This window comes from Elgaria multicarinata, chromosome 9, assembly GCF_023053635.1.
Source record: "Elgaria multicarinata webbii isolate HBS135686 ecotype San Diego chromosome 9, rElgMul1.1.pri, whole genome shotgun sequence".
Classification (NCBI taxonomy): domain Eukaryota; kingdom Metazoa; phylum Chordata; class Lepidosauria; order Squamata; family Anguidae; genus Elgaria; species Elgaria multicarinata.
Genome location: NC_086179.1, coordinates 31,211,305 through 31,217,304, shown reverse-complemented (window position 1 = coordinate 31,217,304; position 6,000 = coordinate 31,211,305). Strand labels below are relative to the sequence as shown.

At 49.3% G+C, this 6,000-nt stretch overlaps 1 protein-coding gene across 2 annotated transcripts in view; it reads left to right on the top strand.

Moving 5' to 3' along the window:
- The first annotated feature begins 1,757 nt into the window (after window positions 1-1,757).
- The window catches only part of LARGE1 (LARGE xylosyl- and glucuronyltransferase 1), a 397,052-nt gene continuing 392,809 nt past the window's right edge, over window positions 1,758-6,000 (top strand). Inside the window, exon 1 of one of the 2 annotated variants that reach the window (XM_063133451.1) lies at window positions 1,758-2,751. The gene's annotated coding sequence lies outside the window, so the exon portion shown is untranslated. Of the gene's footprint in view, window positions 2,752-5,091; window positions 5,112-6,000 lie in introns of those variants that run through there. The other variant, XM_063133452.1, reaches the window with a different exon arrangement.

Here is a 6,000-nt window from a genome sequence, read left to right as displayed (position 1 = left end):
AATGAAGGAGGAAAGAGCGAAGAAAGAAAGAAGAAGTCAACTCTTTAGCTGTGAGTAGCAAACAGGGAGAAAAGACCAAAGTGGTTTTCAGTGCAACTTTTAAAAACGCCTAATCCTACTTGTACCTGTGGTTTATGTAAATATCACACAGCTGGATTTCATGAGGGTTTACTTAGCGGTAAAACTGAGTCCAAAGGGAGGGGTGAAACATTTCCTTTGCATGCAAAAGATCCCAGGTTCCATCCCTGGCATCTCGCCTTCAGTTAGAAGGCCCAGGCAACACGTAATGGGAAAGAAATAGGTCAAAGCAGGTTTTGGGAAAGAATCTGAGAGCCTCTATGTCAGAGAAATAGAGAATACTAACCTGGGTGGTCAAGGTAGCGTCCTATGTTTGTTGCCCAAGGCTGCAATTCTATACACACTCCCTACGAGCAAATTTCATTAAACTGAATGGGACTTACTTCTGAGAAGCCCTGCACAGGATTGCTCGGTAAGTTTCTAAGTGCATGGAAAACTGCAGGCTGTTTACCAGCAGTAAAAACCACAAAACACAGGGCTTACTAACTGTGCACAGGATCGGGCTGTCAAGTTATTGGTTTGTTTGTTTTTTAAAAACGGATTACGAGTTTAGAGCGCGACCCCCCCAAAAGCACTAATTTCAGAATCGTCCCCATGGAAACCTGGGAAGACCGCAGGGCACCCACAGCAAGGCTCGTGATGCTACATCCCCACTTGCAAAGGTTATGTTTTTGGGCTAGTTTTAATCGAAAAGATCTTAAATAATAATACTTTTTTAAAAGCCCCGGAACTTGTTGACTACTGGGCAGAAACACGTGAAATCTTCCCGATTGGTTCCGAGGCTGTGGGAAGGGTCTTCCCTTCACCCCTGTCACTCCAGCCTCCCTCCCCTCCGGGCTAAAGGAGCCGAGGGCCGCGCCTTGAGTTCCACCGCCTCTGTGACATTACAGCCCGGTTGAACCCGGCCGGTCCGTCAGGGCGGCGCGGGAGCCAAGGGGTTTGGTTTCGCAGCTCGCCGCCTAGAACCACACACCAGCAGCAGCCTCAGCAGCGCCCGTGGGCCATGCATTGATCACGCTCTCAGCTCCGTCCACTCGGGCGAGGCTCCAAAAGCAGGAGGCGCGCACGTGAGAAGCCGACAGGCGCGTGTGTGTCCGAGCTGCTGCTGCTGCTGCTCGCCATTGGCCCCACTTTGCTGGCTTCCTCCGGGCTTTCCCCGGCGCCGGAGCCTCCAGGAATGGGGAGAGAGACTGAGAGCGAGGGAGGCTGGCCCGTAGGCTCCCCCCTCAGGCAGTCCAGCCACAGGGGCAAGGGAGACCCACTGCGCTCCCTGTCGGTGCCGAAGCCCAGAGCGCTTCCTTCGCCGGCTGTCAGCGACGGCCCTCTCTCCCCGGTATAGGAAGCCTCCTTCATGAGGCGGCCAGAAAGAGCGGGGTGGGTGGGAGAGGGAGAAGGGGAGGGCTTCTGCAGCAGGGGGCTGCTCCTGGTTGGGCCCTCGCTCGCCGCCTGTCACTGGGCGGCGTGTGTGTCGGCGGGCTGGCCCCGCCTCGGCTCCTCGCCGCCCGTCTTCCTCTCCGCTGCACAGACAGACATGACACAGACCCTCCGTGGCTGCCGCTGAGCGAGCCGCGGCCACTTCCTCAGGCTGGGGCGGGCGCGAGCAGGGGGGTGGGGAGGACGCGCCAGCTGAGGAGCGGCGGCGGCGGCGCGGCGCTGGGCTCCGCTTGCCCTCCGCGAGCCAGCCAGCCAGCCAGCCAAAGCCACACTGGGGAAGAGCCTCGCTTAGCGCCGCCCGGAGCCCGCCTTCCCGTCTTCCTTCCTTCCCTGCCGGGAGGGGAGCAGCCTGGCTCCGGGGAGCGCAGAAGCCGGGTGCTGGAGCGGTGGCACTTGAGAGCCGGCGGCGGCGGAGCGCTGCTGAGGAGAAGCCCAGCCGGCGACCGGAGTGAGCGAGCGAGAGAGGGAGTGAATGAAGGAGTGAAACGAAGGCAGCCCGAGCGCAGCGCGGCACCCAGCGGCCACCCAGGCCGGGCTGCTGCTGCTGCTGCTGCTGCTTCTGCGCTCTCGCCGCCACCGCCGCCTCCCCCCTCCTCTCGTTGCCTGCGACCTTCTTCGGGGGCTTTCCCCCGCCAGCCTCTCTAAACCGGGTCTGGGCCTCGCTTCCCCCCGCCCGGCGTGCCTGCAGGCCCCGGGGAGGCCGCAGCGGAGCTAGCGGGACGTGCCCCTGCCCTGTCCAGCCCGGGGTCCCAGCAGCAGCCGGCGGGGGCCTGTGCGCAGCGCAGGGCGCACAGCTGGCCACAGGGGGCTGCATCCCCCCACCCCGGACAGCATGGAGAAAGAAGGAACGGGCAGGCCCTGAAGAGGCAGCCGGGGAGGGGGACTCCTGATTCCGCCCAGGTCCTCCCCCCCTTGCCTCCCTCCGTCCGCTGATCTCGCGAAGATCGGACCGGCCGGAGCTTCCTCAGTCTAGGATCACCGAAGAGATCCTCCACAAGCGCTGGAGTGTGCTGGATCGGAGCCTTCCTTTCTGTTGCAGCTTTTGCCGCCACCGTCCCTAGCAAATTCGAGCAATAAAAGGACCGGGCGGGGGAGGTGGTGTTTCCATCTACTCCGTGTGTGTGTGTAGTCCGGTGGAGCAGATCAACCGGCCGGTTTTAGAAGAGGCTAGCCTAGTTGGGGGAACCCCCCTTGGTAAAGACTGAGCATCTATCCGCAGCAGCAGCAACAACAGATAAGGTAAGATGCAGCTTTTGGCTTGGGCGGTGATGCTGAGACTGGTACCGCTTTGTGACTCGGAAGCAAAGGGGGAGCGTCTCTCTTTATTCTCTCTCTCTTTCTATTTCTTTCTTTCTTTCTTTCTGACCCCCTCTGCTTTAAACTATCGTGCAGCCCAATCCAACGCATGTTTACGTGGGAGAAAGTCATACTCCGTAGGGGTGAATAGAACTGCAGTCATAGTTCTGTTGCCCCATTTAAAATTTAATACATCCCGACGAGTTGGGCTTCTTTTAAAGATAACTTTGGAGCCACCTCTCAGGAGGTGCACTCCATACGTGCAGCCGACTCGTTCTCATGGTTACTCAGAAGTAAGTCCCGCAGATCTCACTGGATGTACATATGATCTGGAGAGCCTTGAGGTACCAATGGGCACATGCAACTTCTCGTCTTCCTTTATTGTAGTTGAGTAAACGGAACCAGATTTGATTTGGAACTTAAGGCACTTGTCTACTACCGAATTCCTCCGTATAGAAATTAACTTTTTATTTGCTTTTAAATAAATAAATTGTGCTGTTTGTTTTCCAACCAAGATATAAAAGTCAGGAAGATGGCAGGTGTCATCTGAATTTGTTGGGACTTTTTCCACTGATGTGAAAAGGGGTTACTTAAAGTCCCAGGAGATTCTGTTTGTGAAAAAGTAGTTTAAAGAAGATATAACTTATTTTTCAGCAGTATCTGCTCTTCAGGAGGAGTTTCATTTTGATGTTGAAAATACAAAGCAGGTTATCCTCACAATGGCTTGTATCCAATATTATTACTACTTAGAGTAGACCCATTGAAATGAATGGAATTTAGGTTAGACTAACATTGTATACAACCCCATGAAATGTTAACCTCCCTCACAACTCAAATACTTTTCTGTAGGCTCCAAACTGAATGTCAGCATGGTGAAAGGGGAGTAGAGTGGTGGGTGGGATCCTTTCATCCCCATTGAGTTCTGTGCAACTTATAGAAGGGATTGCTGGTGGGATGGAGAGCTAGAACAAGTTCACAGTTTGTGGATAAACTATTGTCTCTTTTGTGGATAAATTGTCTCTTAGTCCCAGTATGTATACAAACAGATTTCTCTGAGGTGGTTGTACCAGAAGAGACAAAGTGAGGCAGGTCTTGGGCATCAGGAAGAGAATCAGATTTTGGTCTGGGAAGGAGAAAAAGGCAGAGGCAGGTTTAGGCAATGTGCACTGTGATCCTAAGAATGTATACTTGGTCCAATGGGACACACTCCCTTTGACTAGTATATAGTTACTAGATTGAAGTCCTAGTTTCCCCCCCTTTTGTGTGTGTGTGTGTGTGTGTGTGTGTGTGTGTGTGTGTTTTGAGGAGATAGGGATATCTTGGGCAGCAAAAACATTAAAGCCAGTTATGGGCATAAAACACAAATGGGGGAAAAAGTGATGAAATGCATAATGAGCGGCCCTGTGTAACTTGAAAACTTATTCTGTCAGAATAAAAAAACTTTGTATTTGATCCTTTGTTTAATAGATAATACAGCAGAAAGGCTTTTACTAGCTGCATCAACAAATAATTGCTTTATATCCACACCAGAGAGAGAGAGAGAGAGAGAGAGAGAGAGAGAGAGAGAGAATGTGTGTTAATGAGCATGCTAGAAAGGTCACTTCAACATTTCAAGAAGCAAGCTTTTCTGGCTGGTTTGACTTAAGTGATTAGGTTCAATAAAGAGTTGTCACATTATCAACTGTGTCCACTTCTTCTCTGGGATGAATTGGCTGTAAACATTTTTCAGTCTTCTCTGAATTTATTAAAGTCAGCCCCCTCTTAATAAACAATCTGGTTAAATGGGACCCTTTCAGGGAACAGATTGCTTTCAGCTCATTAAATACTGCACTAGATGACTGTTTAATTGGGGTGGGTTCTTACCTTGCACTGCTTAGGTGTCTTCCTTGGACAGATTTCTGCTGTTGTTATCAATGTGAATTGTGTCATTTAGTTCATTAAGCCGATCTCCCTGGGGAACAAATCAACAACTTACTGACTCTGTGGAGATAACATGAAGTTTGGCAGTGCCTTATGTAAGTGCTGCTGGAGAGATTCTTATTGTGCATTCCAAACCCCACTTCTGTTCCAAGCATGACATCAAACTCAGGAAAATCCCCCCCTTGTCTTTATTCTTTTTCTTCTTTTTTTAAAAGAATCTATTGGACAGGTGTGTTATTGCCAAATCACAAGTTAAGGCTTTTGACGCGGTTGACTGATGTTAGAGGCATATGTGAAAATGGATTAATTAAACTGCAGCAGAATTCTGAGTGTTGGCACAGAGTTTGTCTACTCACTTTACACTTTGTCCTGCATAGAATCTGGTTAGTATGGCATAAATGTGGTAGAGGCGTATATAATGCAAGGTGTAAAATAATGCATTTGACATGCTAAAAAGTGCTACCTAAATCTGATATAGCTAAAATGTACTATATAAAACTTTTGTTATTTGGTCTTTGGATAAAAAAGTCCAGGAAACGTTGTGTGTCTTTTTTAGTCTCATCCTAAGTAAGCTTACTTGGAAAGATATTCAACTAAAATAAGTGGGCTTTACTGCCAAATAAATATGTGAAAGTTGTGGGTATTAGACTTACTGCATTAGCTAATAAATGCTTAAGATGGGATATGTCGTCCAATATGCCAGGGCTAGATTGCACATCATGATGCTATGCCAGTGTTGCAGGGAAGTGTGCCAATGCAGATGTTTTGGATTGGGGAGCCACCAATCAGTTTTCCCCTTAAACTACTACTTGAAAATGGAATGGGGAAGAATCTGGCAGGGGCACAAATTCTAAACACAGAGCTCTACAATAACGCCTGGAAAGTGGCAATTGGTCAGTGCTCTCTATCTAATGGAATCTTTCACAGATTTATTTTTCTCAAACTGCATGAGAAAGAGAACTGAAGTGTCGATGGCATTTGAATGCCAGTAATTTGAGTTTGGATCTTAATTCTGGGGTAGATTCTTAGAGGCATCCTGAAAGAGAGATTGTTGCCCTGGCCTTGATATACTTCTAACAGCCCTCTAATACTTACGTTCAAGAGTACTTGGTAAAAGGGAGGGTTTTAAATCATTCTTTCAGTGCATACTAATAGATGCAATGCTGATTCTAAATTATATGTATTAATAACTGCGAGTATAGAACATGAGGGTGACAACTTATTCAGAGCAAGTGTATACTGTTATATAAGTGGTGTAGCTTTGTGGATCTT